Here is a 20,055-nt window from a genome sequence, read left to right as displayed (position 1 = left end):
ACAAAGTTGCCTCTGCTCTAAGTTCGGATGCTTGTCAAAATGATTTCGAGTTTCTATTTATAAGCAAGTAAAAAGATGGAAATGACAAGGATGCCTATCAACTTGAAAATGGGAGGGAAAACTTTTCCTCTTGTGGCGCCCGCCACAAGGACAATCTGAGGCGCCTTAGTGGAAGTAGTGGAGAACGTGGCAGTTGAGGGAGGTTGAGCTTGGACACGTCATGGCAGGGTCTATGGCGACAACCATGGTGGAAGCCACAAGTACAAAATGCTGAATTTTAGGGTTTTTAGCTCTTTTTCGCTCCTTTTCTCGATCGGGGCTCCGATTAAAGTAAAAATCTGAAAACAAAGAAAAACATAGTAATAACACAACAAAATAACAATAAAACAACTAGAATGCATGTGAAATCGGAGTCGAAAATACGGTAAATTTCAGTGTTATCTGGGTCCACTGAATAATTTAATCAGAAAATGAGGTAAGGACCAAATAAAATCAAGGTAAAAGGCCTCTAATACATGGTATACGAGATGAACAAGGGAGGATCAAAAGATCTCTTCAATTTCCATAAGGAATCCCTAAGTCAAACATCGATCATAAAGAAGTCAACTGAAAATTCAAGTCAACTTAAAAAATAACAAATAAATAGCAAATTAATCAAGAAAATTATGAAAAATTAAACTAAATAAGGTAGGGTCAGGACATCATCATCCCCCCAAAAGATTTTAAAAATAATGAAAATTGGCACGTGAATTAATTAAAATAAAACATAGGTCAAACCAAAAGTCAATTAATAAGACTAGGTTAGAAATAAATCAAGAATAAATAGTAAATTAATCAAGAAAATTATGAAAAATTAAACTAAATAAGGTGGGGTCAGGAAATCATCATCCCCCAAAAAGATTTTAAAAATAATTAAAATTGGTACGTGAATTAATTAAAATAAAACAGAAGTCAAATTAAAAGTCCACCAACCAAACTAGGTCAAAAATAAATCCATAATAAATTGAAAATGTGAAATAAAATTCCAAGAAAAGGTCAGGTTGACCATGAGACAGTGGTCAACCTTCATCCCAAAAATCAAATGCGAAAAATAATTTTAAGTCATAAAAATAAAATCAATAAAAAAAAGTGTGTTAAAATGGACCATTTAGAATAAATAATTAAAATAAAATATTAATATTAAAAAAATACGAAAATAAAAATTATATAAAATTAAATAAAACGCTAAGAAAAGTGAAAAATACTTTTGGGTAATTTTATGGACGAAGAAAATATTTTAAATAAGAAAAAGAAATATGAAAATGGAAGGATTAATGGTGATGAACATGGTAAGCAAGCGTAGATATATCAAAACATGGTCATGGAAGAGATGATTACCTAATGGAAAATAGAAGTGGAATGGAATCTGATATGTGATGAAGCTTTGCCTCCTTGCCACAAAATTCCAATGCTCCTTTAGGGTTAGGGTTTCAGCTTCTTAAATAGGGTGGATTAGGTGTTCTCATGGGCTTTTTAATAAGTGATTTATCCATAAGAATAAAAGTGTGAAGTGAGGTATAAAATGTTGTTATTTTGGGTCAAACTTAAGTGAATGGATGTCCAATGGATGGCCAAAAGAGGTAAAAAAACGTGACTGGTTGGTGCACCATGCTTAGAAAATCTGATTGGGCAAGCCAGGCCCAAAATCTGCCTAGAAAATCAAGTCACGGTGCCCACTTTAAATGAATGTATCTCTCAAACCATGGATTCAAATGAGATGATTCCAAAAGGATGTGAAAGAGGACATGGCAAGGTACAATTGTTATTAAGAAAATATTTTCAAATAATGCCTTGAAGTGCAAGAAAACAGGCCAAGAAGTCATGACAAATTTTGAAGATTTTGGACTTAGAAATTTTTCTAAGTGTCCTAAAAAAATGTCTCACTTTGACTAAGCATAACTTTCTCAATTCTAATCCAAATGGAGCAAACTTTATATATCTAGAAAGCTTGGAACAAGAGGAACAACTTTCATGTCGGAGAAATGTTCAAATGGAACTTTTAGCTTGATGAAAAATGGGCTTAAAGTGAGTGCAACGATCATGAAAACTTGCCCTAAATGGAAAGTCAATCATTTCCAAATTCAGTAATTTTTCCAATTCCTGATTAAATGATGAATCCATGATCCAACCTTGATCAAATTTCACATGTAGGATCCCCTAGGCATGGATTTTGAGATTCCACTCTCAAAATGTCAAGAGTTGACTTTTTTGGCCCCACAATTGACTTTTCCCAAACTGTCTGATTCCCGATTCCATTGATCAATTGAAGCACCTAGCTCAAATAAAGAGCTGATTTTTTGTATGTAGACCCTTGTGGAAATATGGAGGGCCATGGAAAAGATTTTCACCCAATGAATCAGAAAAAAACTGATTTTATACCAAACCCTAGTTTTAGGGCAAAATGATCAGGAACTGATTGCACTGATTGCCAATGGATCTTTCTGAGATAATTGTGAATCTTCCTAGGAAAAGATGCCTCTCTAATCATGACATGGATGAGCTCCTCTACTTCCAATCAAACATTTCCTGTTGCAGGTAGCCATGAAACCCTAATTTCTGATTAAGTCCAGATGAACACTCTGATAGCTTTGAATCCTTCACTGATGAACTGAGGACCATAATAAGATACTTGGACCCCCCTGAGACCCTTGAGACTTGTATACTTAGAAAATGAAGTCCAATTCTCAATCTTGCTTTGTGTGGGGTCCTTCTGTTAAGGAGTGATCGATCAAAACCTGATCTCCATGTCCCTAATGCAGTATGCAATGAGTATGACCTAATATGATGCTAATGAAGTGTAAAACATAATCCCTTGCTTCCAAGAAAAATGAAGGGTAAATTTTGGGGTATTACAGCTGCCCCTATTCAATCAACTGGAAACCCGAAAGGAAGATAGCAACGGCTTTCGCACTTTCGGGGTATCAAGTGATTGAATACGATAAAAGCCCGAAAATTTACACTGAAGTGAAAAAATGGAGTAACAATGCCTGTCAGAATCGGCCAAAAGATGGTCTTGAAAAAGAATCCGTCTGGTACGGTGAGAGTCGGTCTGAACACTGAAACAAGGAATGTTAGCCTGAATACCAAAATAAATGGTAACACAGAAATAACCATGCCCTGAATACCGCTCATCAATCTGAATACTGGAAATGACTTCGATCTGAGCATCGGCCAATACTTGATTATCAAACATCGGTCTGAACACCGGGAAACTGGCCTGAATGCCACTTCGGTCTAAATACCGGAAAACTGGCCTGAATGCCACAAGTTGCATCAACCTGAATGTCGGAAACTTCTTCGATCTGAACATCGGTAGATATTAGATTATCAAACATCGGTCTGAACACCAGGAAACTGGCCTGAGTGCCACTTCGGTCTGAATACCGAAAAAATGGCCTGAATGCCATAAGTTGCATCGACCTGAATGTCAGAAACTTCTTCGATCTGAACATCAGAAAACTGACTTGAATGCCACCTCGGTCTGAATACCGGAAACCTGGCCTGAATGCCACAAGTTGCATCGACCTGAACGTCGGAAGCTTCTTCGATCTGAACATCGGAAATTTAGCATGAATGTCACCTCGGTCTGAATACCGGAAACTGGCCTGAATGCCACTTCGATCTGAACATCGGAAAACTGGCCTGAATGCCACTTCGATCTGAACATCGGAAAACTGGCCTGAATGCCACTTCGGTCTAAATACCGGAAACTGGCATGAATGCCATCTCGGTCTGAATACCGGAAACTCGCCTGAATGCCACTTCGATCTGAACATCGGAAAACTAGCCTGAATGCCACTTCGATCTGAATACCAGAAACTTTCATGCCTTTCAGCATCGGCAGAAATAGGGAAAATAATAATTGAGGAGGCACGGGGGCCAACGACCCCTGCTGGGAATAATAAAGGTAAGTCATGAACAATCTTCAGTCTGAGTACTGGAAATAACTTTTGGCTTATCACTTGGGATACCGAGAATGCCTTATGCTTTACATGCGTATGTTTGAATTTTTCAATGGCGTAATGCTCCATGAAAATGGAAATGCTACGCAATTTGGGAGGATGCAATGCAATATGATTCTACATGCAGGGATGCGAAATGCTTGATTAGAGAGAACGCCAAGCTAAGGCAAGGAATTCTGCTGGGGAAATGATCACAATCTTCTGGACCCTTGCAAGGCTGTTGGAGATGCACAACATAAAGAACTCTGTGGGGGAATGACCCGCCACACGGTGTTCTGGAAAATAACAAAATACCGAGGCTCTGACTGAGGAGAGAATGGCACTGAAAACATGTTGCTGAGGAAAGCGACAGTGGTTCTGGCAACCATAATCTGCGAGAGAGACGACTCAGGAGGGGAAGCAAACACTGATACGGTACCGAGATTCTGCTTCAAGGAAAGATACCATGGGTCTAGCGTCGAGATCATCGATTTGGCATCGAACTCTGAGGAGCAGCCGCTTCTGCTGGGAATATACAGTCTGACACTGTCAACTCCGCTGGGGATATACAGTCTGACACTGTCGACTCCGCTGGGGATATACAGTCTGACAGTGTCGACTCTAGTGGTGAATGTATAATCTGAAACAAATGCTTGGGGAAGTACATCAGTGAGAGCCTGCTGGGGATTGAAGAATCCAACGCTCGGACCAGCTTTGTAGGGATAAGAAACCAAATTCTAACTGTTGAGGAACAACATCCGCGATCATTTGATGGGGATCTTAAGGAAATTCCCCGAGTGTACCTGTTCTGAATAGACGATCCAAAGCACTTAAAATGTACAGCAATTTTCAATGTTTATTAAGCACGTACCTGTAAAGCTCTTATGTTTCATGATGCAATGTTTATCAAAAATTCGGACGTAATTTTTGCAAACAAAACAGTAAAATGAAAATGAACATAGAGATGTATTGAATAACATGATTTTATTGATTAAGTGGCCTCTGAATAGGTATTTACATCAAGAAGCAATCCCTGGAAAGAGGTAATTGCACAACAGATAAAAATAGAAATTAATCTAATGGCAATGTGAAATGGATTTCTATCAGGTTCCAATTCTGCTATGATTCGCTCGTCTTCAAGATCCTCCAGATGATCAGCTTTCCGAAAAAGGTGATTGGACTGTTTCCTATCCTTCGAAAGTTTCCGGTTATCGACACGAGATGATATTAAGAACTACTCAAAACGCATCCATTCGCTTAATCCCTAACTTTTGCCTGGATCGCCCTTTCGGGTTTTCGATCCACCGGGATACCCATTTTTGCCTAAGTTGCCTTTTCAGGTTTTTAACTTACCGGGTGTACAATCTTTTCATTTTTTAATCCCTAACTTTTGCCCGAACCTTTTTCATTTTCTTGGTTCGCCAGGATGCCCATTTTTTTGCCTGGACTATTCTTTTTATCGTCCAGCGGGTCTCTTTTATGCGAAGTATTTTTTAACTGCGTCTGAGTTTACAGGGGAAGTGAAGTTTTCACCATCCATAGTTGCAAGCATTATGGCTCCACCATCAAAAACCTTCGTGACAATATACGGTCCATCATAGTTAGGAGTCCACTTGCCTTGTGATCTGTCTGAGGAGGAAGGATCCTTTTCAACACCAAATCTCCGACTTGGAAGCATCGAGGACGCACTTTCTGATCAAAGGCTCTCTTCATCCGACTCTGATACAATTGCCCATGACAAATGGCTGCCATTCGCTTCTCTTCGATACGACTCAACTCATTGAACCTTGTCTGAATCCATTCATCTTTGTCTAACTTGACATCCAACATGACTCTTAGAGAAGGAATCTCCACTTCAACAGGTAGGACTGCTTCCATACCATACACAAGGGAATAAGGGGTTGCCCCGGTCGATGTACGTACTGAACTACGATACCCATGCAAGGCGAAGGGTAGCATCTCATGCCAATCTCTGTACGTAACGACCATCTTCTGCACAATCTTCTTTATGTTCTTATTTGCTGCCTCAACAACACCGTTCATCTTAGGACGATAAGGGGAAGAGTTGTGATGTTGAATGTTGAAGTTCTTGCACAACTCCTTCATCATTTTGTTATTGAGGTTAGAACCATTATCAGTAATGATTCTTTCGGGAATCCCATAACGACAAATGATTTCTTTCTTAATGAATCGGGTAACCACATGTCTGGTGACCTTCGCAAATGACGCTGCTTCGACCCACTTGGTGAAATAGTCGATGGCAACAAGGATGAAACGATGCCCATTAGAAGCAGTCGGCTCAATCTTTCCAATCATATCAATGCCCCACATAGAAAATGGCCACGGCGAAGACATCACATTCAGAGGATTTTGTGGCACATGCACCTTATCAATATAAATCTGGAATTTATAACACTTCCGAGCATATTTGAAACAATCAGATTCCATGGTCATCCAGTAATAACCCGCTCTCAACAATTTCTTAGCCATTGCATGTCCGCCGGGATGAGTACCGAAGGAGCCTTCATGAACTTCTAGCATTAACATGTCTGCTTCGTGTCTATCCACGCATCTGAGCAAAACCATGTCGAAGTTCCTCTTATACAACACATCGTCTTTGTTCAAGAAGAAATTGCCTGCCAATCTTCTCAAAGTCTTTCTATCATTGTTGGATGCCCCTGCAGGGTACTCTTGATTCTTCAGAAAGCACTTGATGTCGTGGTACCAGGGCTTGTCATTAACTACCAGTTCAGAAGCAAACACGTACGCGGCCCTATCAAGGCGCATAACATCAATCTTGGGAGCATAGTTCCACCGAATCACCTTGATCATGGAGGACAGAGTAGCAAGAGCATCTGCCATCTGGTTCTCATCACGAGGTATATGATACAGCCTTACTGTTGTGAAGAAAGTCAACAGTCTTCTCATGTAGTCTCTGTAGGGGACCATATTAGGCTGGAGAGTATTCCAATCACCATTCACTTAATTGATCACTAGAGCTGAATCTCCGAAGATGTCTAGAGTCTTGATTCTCAAATCAATGGCTTGCTCGATACCCAAGATACAGGCTTCATACTCAGCTTCATTATTGGTGCACTCAAAAGTCAGACGAGCGGTGAAAGGCATGTGGGGCACCTTTCGGAGTGGTATTGACAGCACCAATTCCACTTCCTTTGGCATTGACGGCCCCGTCAAACATTAAAGTCCACTTTTCATCTGGATCAGGTCCCTCCTCAACAACTTTCTCTTCACAGTCTTTCATCTTGAGGAACATGATGTCTTCATCCGGAAAATCAAACTTCATCGGCTCATAATCATCAATCGGCTGCTGAGCAAGATAGTCTGACAGAATACTCCCTTTGATGGCTTTCTGGGATGTATACTGGATGTCGTACTCTGTCAGTACCATTTGCCAACGAGCAACCCTTCTGGTGAGAGTTGGCTTCTCAAATATATACTTGACTGGATCCATTTTGGAGATCAGTAAGGTTGTGTGAGTCAGCATGTATTGTCTCAATCGCTTAGCAGCCCATGCAAGTGCACAACATGTCTTTTCAAGCATTGAGTATCTCGACTCGCAATCTATGAATTTTTTTACTCAGGTAGTAGATGGCATGCTCCTTCCTATCTGTCTCGTCATGTTGACCGAGAACACAACCCATGGAATTATCAAGTACTGCCAAATACATAATCAACGGTCTCCCTGGGACCGTAGGCATAAGGATTGGAGGATTCTGTAAATACTCTTTTATCTTCTCGAAAGCCCTTTGGCAATCATCATTCCACCTGATGGGCTGATCTTTTCTCAACAATTTGAATATTGGCACACACGTGGCTGTTAGGTGAGAGATGAACCTTGCAATGTAGTTCAACCTTCCTAAGAAACCACAAACTTGTTTTTCTGTTCTTGGCTCAGGAATTTCTTGTATCGCTTTCACTTTGGCCGGATCCACCTCAATCCCTTTTTCACTAAAAATAAAACCCAGCAGTTTTCCAGATCTCACCTCAAAAGTACACTTGTTCGGATTAAGCCTCAACTTGAATTTCCTCAAACGCTCAAACAATTTCTGCAAATTCACCAGATGTTCTTCTTCCGTCTGAGATTTGGCAATCATATCATCAACATAAACCTCGATTTCATGATGAATCATATCATGGAAAAGAGTTACCATAGCTCGTTGATATGTTGCCCCAGCATTTTCAGACCAAACGGCATCACCTTGTAGCAGGCGGTGCCCCATGGGGTTATGAAAGTTGTCTTCTCCATGTCTTCTGGTGCCATCTTAATTTGATTGTAGCCAGAAAAGCCATCCATAAAGGAGAATATCGAGAACTGAGCCGTGTTATCCACCAAAACGTCGATGTGAGGTAATGGGAAATCATCTTTAGGACTAGCTCTGTTCAGATCCCGGTAGTCGACACACATCCGTACCTTTCCATCCTTCTTAGGTACTGGAACGATATTTGCAATCCATGGCGGATAATTTGTAACTGTTAGGAACCCTGCGTCCAACTGTTTTTGCACTTCTTCCTTTATCTTGACAGCCATCTCTGGTCTTTTTCTTCTAAGCTTCTGCTTGACCGGAGGACAATCCTCTTTGAGAGGCAAACGGTGTACCACAATGTCAGTGTCAAGCCCTAACATGTCCTGATAAGACCAAGCGAAGATGTCAACATACTCTTGCAGCAATTCAATCATCCCCTTCTTCACATTATCTTCCAAAGCAACCCCTATCTTGATCTCTCTCTTGATGTCCTCGGTGCCAAGATTAATCACTTCAGTAGACTCTTGATGCGGTTGAATGACCCTTTCTTCCTGTTTTAACCACCTGGCAAGTTCTTCAGGGAGTTCACAGTCTTCATCACCCTCTTCTTCAGCTTGAAAGATTGGATTTTCAAAGTCAAAGCGAGCCATAGCAGAACTATTATCAATAGGATACGGTGACGTGCATCTGCATGAGTGATGGTATGTGCTTATGAGTGTGAACAAGAAGTGGAAACTAAACAAAACATTGCCAAATGTATTTTTTTTTTTGAAAACTGCAAAAATAGAAGGACAGTGAACAAAATATTTGAATGCAAAAAGACGTCCTTTATTTATGATAAAAAATGCAGGTATCCACATAGATGAGCCCTACAATGAGTCATCACGCCCTGGGCGGAACGTAAGACTTGGATATGCATGAATAAACAAAGAAAATTACTCTTTAAGAAGAGTGACTTGGATAATATCTTCAGAAGACCAGTTGCGGAGAACTTCACCCGGGACCCTTGGACGCACCCAGTTGTCAATGTCGCAATCACTATCCCCATCTTCTTTGTTGATTGTAGAGACCTGGCCGTACTGAATGATGCCAGAACCGGAGAAAGTAATCATCCACTGACGAGTCTGGGGCGTTGAAGTTGTAGAAGTCAATGTCGGCTAATACCCAATCCCAAACTTGTCTTCCTTTATAGGTAAATCACCATACGTCCCCAACCGGGAGCAACACCTGAATTTACCAAGGCCTGTGCCTGCTTGAAGGACGACAAAGAGGCACCTGCTTCAACCTCTTCCACTGGAGTTGCATCCTTGACTTGAACTGCCTCAAAGGCCTGACACAGGGTCTCATGAATCTCACCTTCTACCTCTACATACTTGAATGTAGACAGGTTACTGACCAGAATATCTTCCTCACCACAGACAGTGATAATTCTTCCGTTGACCGGGAACTTGATCTTCTGATGCAAGGTCGAGGAGACTGCCCCAGCATTATGGATCCAAGGACGACCCAGCAAGCAGCTATACGAAGGTCTGATATCCATCACATAGAATACGGTGTTAAAGGCTTATGATCCAATCTGAATTGGCATTTCTACCTCTCCAAACACCGACCTCTTAGTACCATCGAAGGCTCTTACCACAAGATCGGAAGGCTTCAAGATCAAACATTCTACATCTAACCTTGACAGAGCTCTCTTGGGTAGCACATTGAGAGAGGAACCTGTATCCACCAGAACATGGGATAGCACAGTGTCTTTATGATAACACGAAATTATATCACATTTTAAGACTTAATTCAATTAGATTATATTATCATTTACTTTAGTTTATCTCATTTTATCAGATATTATGCAGTATTTCCTTGCTATTTATGTCAGGTATCCATTTTGAAGCAAAAGTGAAAAAGGGAAGAAAAGGAGGTGTAGAAAGGAGTAAAAAGGAAACAAATATCAAAGACCAAGCCCAGCCCAAAGAAAGCGCACGTTGTGCCTGTGACGGGCGTCACAAGGGTTGTGACGAGCGTCACACTAAAAGCACCCCTGTGACGAGCGTCACACATGGTGTGACGAGCGTCACACCATTCCACTAGCTTTTTGGCGCAAGTCACGCCCTCAGAAGAATTGAAGAGACGTTGAGAGAGTTCGTGTCCTAGGCCCACGCCGTGTATTTAGCCATGCTGAAGACTCGTGGGAAACAAAAAGCAGTTAGAAGCACTACTATAAATAGCTACATTAGAAACCTAAAAGGGGTCCGCTTCCTCTCCCCTCTTTTGCCGTCTACTCTGCCGAAGCTTTTCAAACCTCCTGTTTTAGCTTTCGCTTATTTTTCTTTTCCAGCATTGTTTATTTTATTTATTTCTTTTGCAAGCTTTACATTCTTTTTCCCTTGCAAACTTACCTTTCCCGTTTTAGCTTTTAGATATTTTTCGCATAATAGTTTCTACACCGGAAACTATTGTGCAACTTTATACCGGATTTAACCTTACGTTATATTCCAGTTTTATTTCCTTGATTTAATTTACTGTTTAATTGAAGAATCCAAGAACAAATCCTACCGGCTTGTGGTGGAGTGTTCAAGACTATTGTATTACGCATTCAGGTTCTTTAATCATTATTTAATATTTTGTTTTATTATTTATCTATATTATCTGCCTGGAATGAGTCTGTTTATGCATGATATAAATTCTTATTTATTTAGCATGTCTGGCTAATTTGCCTAGGTATCGGTATGTAAAGTAAGCAGAATAAGGGATCAAGACTGAGTCGGTCTATCTAAATTTAAAATCAAAATCAATCTTTTTACGGTCTCAACTTACAGGTTTAATAACAAGATTTTTTACAAAAGTAAAAGACATAAAGAAGTTAAAATCAATAGAGCGAGAGTTTGAGATTTTAACTGGACAGTGTAAGTTAGGCATTAATTCTAGATCAGGGCGAGAGCAAGTTTTAGAGTTAATTAAATTCTGACCTTTTCCAAAAAGTATTTTTAAAGATTGAATGTGAGGACGAGAGTTAAGCATTTGGATTTGATTATATAACCTAAGTCAACAGAGCGAGAGTTTGAGATAAGGGTGTTTAAAACGGTCAGTATTTTCTTAAAAGGAGTTTCTGCAACTTTATTGTTTTCAAAATATGGTTTTTGACTTAATTATAAGTGACAGCTACATTAATATAAAATCATGGTTTATTCAACAGAGCGAGAGTTTGAGATAAAACCTTTAACCAATAAAGTTAACCGAAACGATTCATTTTAAAACCAAGAAACCGACAAAGACTTGATTCCCTAGTTTTGACGAACTACATACCGATATCCGTTTCATTAATATTTAATCTAGATATTAGTTTAGCTCTTAGTTTTTCCCCAAACAATCAAACATTTTCACCTTAGATTTACGTAGTAACCTTAGATAACGGTATATCGATTCATAAGTCCCTGTGGGATCGATATCTTTTAAAACTACGCGATAGAACTGTGCACTTGCAGTTTGTATCCCATTCTCGACTCACCCAGTCGAGCGACCAAGTTTTTGGCGCCGTTGCCGGGGACTTTTATTCAATCGATATCGTAACTCTTCCGTTACGCTGTAGAGACTAAGGTTTCTTTTTCTTCTATTTTCTTTCTTTCGTTGATTTGTATGCCACGCACTCGCTCACAAGGCGAACCGCTCTATTTACGAATCAACGATATCGAACTATATCTCCGAGTCTTACGACGAATTCGGGAATATCGTGCTGCGAACAATCTCCCTCCTGTAGACCTTCCTGATTTCAAAAACATTTTTCCTTCGATACCCGAGATGGCAGAACCAGCTCGTGCTCTTAGAGATTACGCCGCTCCGTCGCAAGATGAACCGCATTCAAGTATTGCTCCGCCCGCAATCGAAGCAAAAAACTTTGAACTTAAACCTTCGCTGTTGCAGGCTGTGCAACAGAACCAATTCTCTGGAAATCTTACCGAAGATCCAAACCTTCATTTATCCGTATTTGTCCAATACGCTGATACTGTTAAAGCTAATGGTGTCACTTCAGAGGCAATTCGACTTCGTCTTTTTCCTTTCTCATTAAGAGATAGCGCTAGAAGATGGCTTCAATCACTTCCTTCCAACTCAGTCACCACATGGAACGAGTTGAAGAAAGTTTTTCTTGCCCGATATTTTCCGCCAAGCAAAACAGCTATGTTAAGAGCCCAGATAAACGGATTTAAACAGAAAGACAACGAGTCTCTTTTCGAAGCATGGGAAAGATACAAAGACATGATGAGACTTTGCCCACACCATGGTTTGGAAGACTGGTTAGTAATTCACACATTTTATAATGGTCTCTTATACAATACAAGGTTAACAATAGACGCCGCTGCAGGTGGTGCACTAATGAACAAACCCTATGCTGATGCTTACCAGCTTATCGAGAGCATGGCCCAAAACCACTATCAGTGGGGAACCGAACGAACAACGGTGGAAAAACCTCAACCGAAAACTGGCATGTACGAGATAAGTAACCTTGATCACGTCAATGCAAAAGTGGATGCTTTGGTCCAGAAAATTGAAAGTTTAAATGTATCACCTCCAGCCGCCGTGGTTGCTATAACTCAGAATTGCGAGGTCTGTGGAATCCAAGGCCACACTCCTGCGGAATGTCAACTCTTGACTGGAATCCAAGCAGAGCAAGTAAACTATGCTCAAGGAAGCCCCTATTCGAATACCTATAACCCAAATTGGAAGAACCATCCAAACTTTTCATATAAGAGTAATAATGCTTTATACGCACCTGGACAGTCTCCAAATCAAGCCCCATCTATACCTCCGGGATATCAGAAACAGAATCCTAACAATAATACCCCTAGAAAATCCAACTTGGAAATCATGATGGAAAACTTTATAGCTTCCCAACAACAAACCAATAAAGATTTCTTAAACCAGAACATACACACTGGCGAACAACTTAAACAACTAGCAAGCAAAGTAGATGCCTTGGCTACCCATAACAAAATGCTAGAAACACAAATATCTCAAGTAGCTCAACAACAAGCACTTACTGCTGCCCCAACTGGTACATTCCCTGGACAGCCCCAACCCAATCCGAGAAGCCAAGCTCATGCAATTATATTAAGAAGTGGAACGGAAGTGGAAGGACCGTCTGACCCAAGGATAGAAAACCAAGACCCTAAGAAATCTACTGAGGAAAGTGAACCTAAGGAAAAGGAAGAGAGTAATAAGGAAACCCTAGAAAAGAAGGAACCTTATGTACCTCCACCACCTTACAAACCACCTATACCTTACCCTCAAAGGCTTGTTAAAACCAAAGATGTAGGCCAATTTAGAAAATTTGTTGATCTCCTTAAGCAATTAAACGTTACAATTCCGTTTACCGAAGCTATTACGCAGATGCCCTCATATGCTAAATTCTTAAAAGAAATCCTTTCTAATAAGAGGAAACTTGAGGATAGCGAAACCGTTACACTCCCTGCCGAATGTAGCGCTATAATCCAAAACATGCCCCCTAAACTCAAGGATCCGGGTAGTTTCTCTATACCCTGTCACATAGGAAAATTTGTCATCGACAAAGCCTTATGCGATTTAGGAGCCGGAATTAGCGTTATGCCTTTATCCATATGTAAGAAACTGGAAATGGGAGAATTAAGACCGACCAAAATGTCTGTACAATTAGCAGATCGTTCCATCAAATATCCTGTAGGAATCCTTGAAAACGTTCCCGTACGCATAAGTCAGTTTTACATTCCCACTGACTTAACAATTATGGACATTAGAGAAGATGATACTACCCCTATTATACTAGGAAGACCATTCTTAGCAACTGCCGGTGCAATCATAGACGTAAAACGAGGACGACTCACCTTCGAAGTAGGTGAAGAGAAAATTGAATTCATTCTTTCCCAATTCTTGAAAGCACCTGCAATAGAAGATACATGTTACTTCATGGATATCATCGATGAATGCATAAAAGAAGCAAAGTCAGGAGAAGACAAATCATCAGACTATCTTTTAGAGGACAAATCTAACCAATGTTTAGCAATAACACCGGACCCTACGCAGTGTCTTAACAAACCAACCCCTGATTTGAAAACACTTCCCAAAAATCTGAGATATGAATTCCTAGACTTAGAACTTGAACGACCTGTGATAGTTAATGCCGATCTAGGAAGACTCGAAACAGAAAAACTCCTACATATCTTAAGAAAATACCCAACCGCACTAGGATACCACATAACCGATCTTAAAGGAATAAGCCCTTCTATTTGTATGCACCGCATCATGTTAAAAGAAGACTGTAAAACCTCTAGGGAACACCAGAGAAGTCTAAATCCGATCCTAAGTGAGGTAGTAAAGAAAGAAATAACCAAGTTATTGGAAGCAGGTATTATATATCCTATATCTGATAGCAAATGGGTTAGTCCTGTACACGTTGTACCAAAGAAAGGAGGCATAACCGTTATTGAAAACGAAAAAGGAGAAACTATAACTAAACGAATCGAATCAGGATGGAGAATGTGCATTGATTATAGGAAACTAAACAAAGCAACCCGAAAAGATCATTTCCCTTTACCATTCATTGACCAAATGTTAGAACGATTAGCTAAACATTCACATTTCTGTTATTTAGACGGTTATTCAGGCTTCTTTCAAATACCAATTCACCCTGATGACCAAGAAAAGACAACATTCACATGCCCTTTTGGTACCTTCGCTTATAGACGAATGCCGTTTGGTCTGTGTAATGCCCCTGCAACTTTTCAAAGATGCATGATGGCGATTTTCGCCGACTTTCTCGAAAACATCATGGAAGTATTTATGGATGACTTTTCTGTATACGGACAAAGTTTCGAAGAATGCCTTGAAAACCTGGAAAGAGTTCTTGAGCGATGTGTAAAAGTAAACTTAGTACTTAATTGGGAAAAGTGCCACTTTATGGTACAAGAAGGAATTGTTTTAGGACACATCATCTCGAACAGAGGAATTGAAGTAGACAAGGCCAAAATAGAGGTAATCGAAAATCTTCAACCCCCAAGAACCGTGAGAGAAGTACGAAGCTTTTTAGGACACGCCGGTTTTTACCGACGATTCATCAAAGACTTCTCTAAGATAACTAAACCCTTAACCGGACTGTTGATGAAAGATGCTGAATTCATATTCGACGATAACTGTTTAAAAGCATTTCAAACTCTTAAACAAGCATTGATCTCCGCACCCATTATGCAGACACCAGACTGGAATGAACCATTCGAAATAATGTGCGATGCCAGTGATTATGCTGTAGGTGCTGTTCTAGGACAGAGAAAGGATAAAAAGCTTCACGTTATATATTACGCTAGCAGAACCCTGGATGAAGCACAGATGAATTATGCCACAACCGAGAAAGAACTCCTAGCAGTGGTATTTGCGCTAGATAAATTTCGTTCTTACTTGGTAGGAGCCAAAATAATAGTTTACACCGATCACGCTGCTATCAGGTACCTTTTAACAAAAAAAGATGCTAAACCTAGACTCCTAAGATGGATCTTGTTACTACAAGAATTCGACTTAGAAATCAAGGACAAGAAAGGAACTGAAAACGTAGTAGCAGACCACCTCTCTAGACTTGAGAACCTTGAACCGGAAAGAACATCCATTAATGATGATTTCTCGTATGACAAACTCATAGCTACTTTGGAAGAGAACAACTCCGACATGCAAGTAGAAACCACCTTAGCTATATCTGTCACACCATGGTACGCTGATCTAGTCAATTATTTAGCTGCCGGAATAGTTCCACCTACTTTATCTTACCAGCAGAAGAAACGATTCTTCCACGACATAAAACACTATTACTGGGATGATCCCTTACTTTTCAAAAGAGGCCCCGATGGTATTTTCCGTCGATGTATACCCGAAGAAGAGGTAGAAAATATAATCCAACACTGTCACTCCGCTCCTTATGGTGGACACACAAGTACATCCAAGACCTGCTCTAAAATCCTACAAGCTGGCTTTTATTGGCCAACTATTTGGAAGGACGTGCATACGGCTATTAAGGAGTGTGACAGATGTCAACGCACGGGAAACATATCTAGACGTGACGAGATGCCACAAAAAGGTATTTTGGAAGTAGAGATTTTTGACGTGTGGGGGATAGACTTCATGGGACCTTTCCCATCCTCTTTCGGTAACAAATACATACTTGTGGCAGTTGACTACGTATCAAAGTGGATCGAAGCTATAGCTTCTCCAACAAATGACACCCGAGTAGTAACTAGACTCTTTAAAAATATAATATTTCCGAGATTTGGCATCCCAAGAATAGTAGTCAGTGATGGTGGATCGCACTTTATATCCAAGGTACTCGAAAAACTACTACTTAAATATGGAGTGAGACATAGGATAGCAACACCTTACCACCCTCAAACCAGTGGACAAGTGGAAGTGTCTAACAGAGAAATCAAGCAAATTCTAGAAAAAACGGTCGCCACTTCAAGGAAAGATTGGTCATTGAAATTACCAGAAGCTTTGTGGGCATACCGAACTGCTTATAAAACCCCCATAGGGACGACCCCATTTAAGCTCATTTATGGAAAATCCTGTCACCTCCCGGTAGAATTAGAACATAAAGCCTATTGGGCTATTAGAAATTTAAATTTGAATTATAAAGCCGCCGGTGAAAAGAGAATCCTTGACATAAACGAATTAGAGGAACTCAGAAGAGACGCCTATGAAAATGCCAAAATCTATAAAGAAAGAACAAAACAATGGCATGACAAGCGTATATCAAGGAAAATCTTCAAGCAAGGCGACGCAGTACTTTTATTTAACTCTAGACTAAAGTTATTCCCGGGAAAACTACGATCCAGATGGTCAGGACCTTTTCATATCACTAAAATCTTTCCCAGTGGAGCGGTAGAAATAAAAGGACAATCTACAGAACCGTTCACCGTAAACGGGCAACGTCTGAAACATTATCACTATGCGGAAACCAACGAGGATTTGCAAATTCTACACTTAGACGAAACGCCCCAGGACCCATCAATTATATTTAACAGTTTCTTTGTCGAGCTTGCGACGTGTAAACAAAGCGCTTGGTGGGAGACAACCCACTAATTAGTTTGCTATTTTCTTATTCTATTATTATCATTTCACTATTTTCTTTCTTAATTATTCTTTTAATTTTTTGTTTAGTATTCATTCTTTATTTATTCAAAAATATAAAAAAATATAATAATAATAATTTTTCTTTCTTTCGGCATTTGGCCAAATCCTGACTTAAACTCATGTCTTCTTTTTCTCTAGCTAGCACTAACCAGATGGGACATATTGATCGTATGGGTATCAAGTTCAGAGGAATGGCTCAGAAACAAAAGTTTGAAGAACTAGCCACTAGGGAGATGCTACCTAGTCTTTATGCTGATGATTGGGCGATGACTGCCCTTGGATTGAGACAGAGTGTCCTGTATCTGCTGAATCAGATAGGATGGGAGACATCCCCTATCCTAAGACATTTCACCACCTACCGGAGGCTCACACTAGAATTCCTTAGTTCATTAATCTATCTACCTAGCCGTGGAAAAGGAATTAGCAGAGGTTTCATTCAGTTCAGAATGTTCAACATGGAGTACCAATTTAATATTAGAGACTTTACCAACCTTTTGGGTTTTCCTACCTCCCTTGATACATTCACTGTAAGCCAGGAAGAACTTTTTGAATATAGAGAGCTTGAACACTTTTGGGGTAAGCTGACTGGAAATGATGAGCCCGAAGAACATGAGTTTCTCTCTGGAAACATACATAACCCGGCTTTTCGCTATTTCCATAAGATCCTGACCCACACTTTATTTGGGAAGAAGCCAAATAGTACTTCAGTTTCACGTGATGAACTCTTCATCATATTTTGTGCTTCCCAAAACCGTCCAGTAAACGGCGCTACTTTTATGTTAGCTAATTTGGACCACCTTATCCAGGATGAGCGAGCACCCATTAGAATAGGCGGTTTGATAACCATGATAGGTAATGCTATTGGATTGCGTCAGCCTATGCTTGACCTGAACCCTTTTTGTGGCATTACTACTATGAGTACACCCTTCCTCTTCAACACTATGTTCATAGCGAACTTAGGGTCTGATGAGTTTGAGCTTATGATTGATAACCAGGTTCTTTGCTTATTCACCATGCCCGATCCTAGGACTAGCGTTCATAACAGCAGTAACTGGCTTTACAACCTGAACGAAACCCCTACTCCTGCTAGATCCACTGAATCCATCCAGGACTATGAGATTTGTGATGACTATGAGCACTATGTTGACCATATCTCTCATGCTGAATCTGACCCTCAGACACCTTCCGGCTACTATGATATTGATCCTCCTCCTCAGCCTGTCCTGACCGAAGAATCAGCCATGCCTGATCTCCGACATCATATGCCAGGAACAGATATTAAAACCGTCATTGAAGCCTTGATGTCAGAGCATCACGCCCTCAGGGAAGATTTCCACAACTTGAGGCATGAAGTCCTAGAATACATGAGAAGCACGGCAAGTCAGTTACGTATGTTGCGGCATCGTGTTAACTCTTTTGCTCCTCCGGCCAGAGATCCGAAGATAGATGGAATTTAGTTATTTCTTTCTAAGTTATTTAGTTTTAGGCTAGATTTTTCATTAATGTTATTTGAATTCATGTTCGCATTTATTTTCCTTTCATTTCATTGTTTTCCCTTCCTGTATTACATTATGTTAATTTTATTAAAGCTTTTATTTAATTTATGCAATGGCTATGTTCTCTACTGTTCAACTGTTACTCAGAATGAATTATTATTATGTGAAATAGAATAGCATGCAACACAAATTAATTAGCTAAATTAAATAGAACAATCTAAAAACCAAATAAAACAAAATAATCAAAATAAATTCATCTCCAGATTAATTATGTGAAGCGCTGCTGAATGCCCTGCCAAAAAGAACTGTGTGACGAGCGTCACACACTCCATGACGAACGGCACGCATAACTCCTGTTACGAGCGTCACACCCTTGTGACGAGCGTAACGCCCCTCAGACATGTGAACGTTAGGGAGCCGTTGGAGACGAACGTTACACCCCTTACCTTTTTACATTCCCCATTCACTTTTCATTTAACCACACTTAATTACTCTTCAACCACTTTTTCTTTCTATCTTCCAATCCTTCTCCTATAAATACCTACCAAAACCTCCTTCATTCACCACAAACAATTCTCTCATATCAAATATACAATTCTTTTCCACTCCAAATCACTCCTTCAAAATTCATCACAATGGCGGGAAATCAAAATTTCGGAAATATCATCTTCCGATCCGGAGATGACAACTATCAGCAAGAGCAATTCGAGCGCTTCCAGCAGCGAGGCGTCGTTTCCACCAGGTACCCCGATTTACCTTGCTTGCAACAATTAGGCTTACTCCAAGGTATCGAGTGGATGCTCCGTAAAGCCGATTTAACCTTCCTTTGCACTCATAACCAACCCACCTACCCTTCCCTAACCTTAGAATTCCTAAGTTCTTACGACTACACCACTCCCGCCGGTGAGGATGAATTTCTGACCGGTACTGCAACCTTCCGTATGTTGAACACCGAGTACTCCTTAACCCAACGCCAATTGAGTACCATGCTACATTTTCCCACAGAAGGTCTGCTTCATGCCAGAATCCCTCCAACCTCAAACTGGAACACAGTTGGCGTTTTTGGCCTTTTTAAGAAAATTACCGGTATAGATACCTACAACTGGGAAGAGCTCCTTCTCTCCCATATACATAACCCCACCATCCGTTATTTTCTCCGTATCCTGCAAAACACAC

The 20,055-nt window shown here is 40.2% G+C and overlaps 1 pseudogene; it reads right to left on the bottom strand.

The window, feature by feature from the left end:
- Positions 1-12,425: 12,425 nt before the first annotated feature.
- Positions 12,426-12,525, bottom strand: LOC127077236 (uncharacterized; annotated as a pseudogene).
- Positions 12,526-20,055: the final 7,530 nt, after the last annotated feature.

This window comes from Lathyrus oleraceus, chromosome 4 (genome assembly GCF_024323335.1).
Source record: "Lathyrus oleraceus cultivar Zhongwan6 chromosome 4, CAAS_Psat_ZW6_1.0, whole genome shotgun sequence".
In the NCBI taxonomy this organism is placed as follows: Eukaryota; Viridiplantae; Streptophyta; class Magnoliopsida; order Fabales; family Fabaceae; genus Lathyrus; species Lathyrus oleraceus.
The sequence above is the reverse complement of the archived record's forward strand: the minus strand, read 5'-3'. Positions and strand labels throughout refer to the sequence as shown.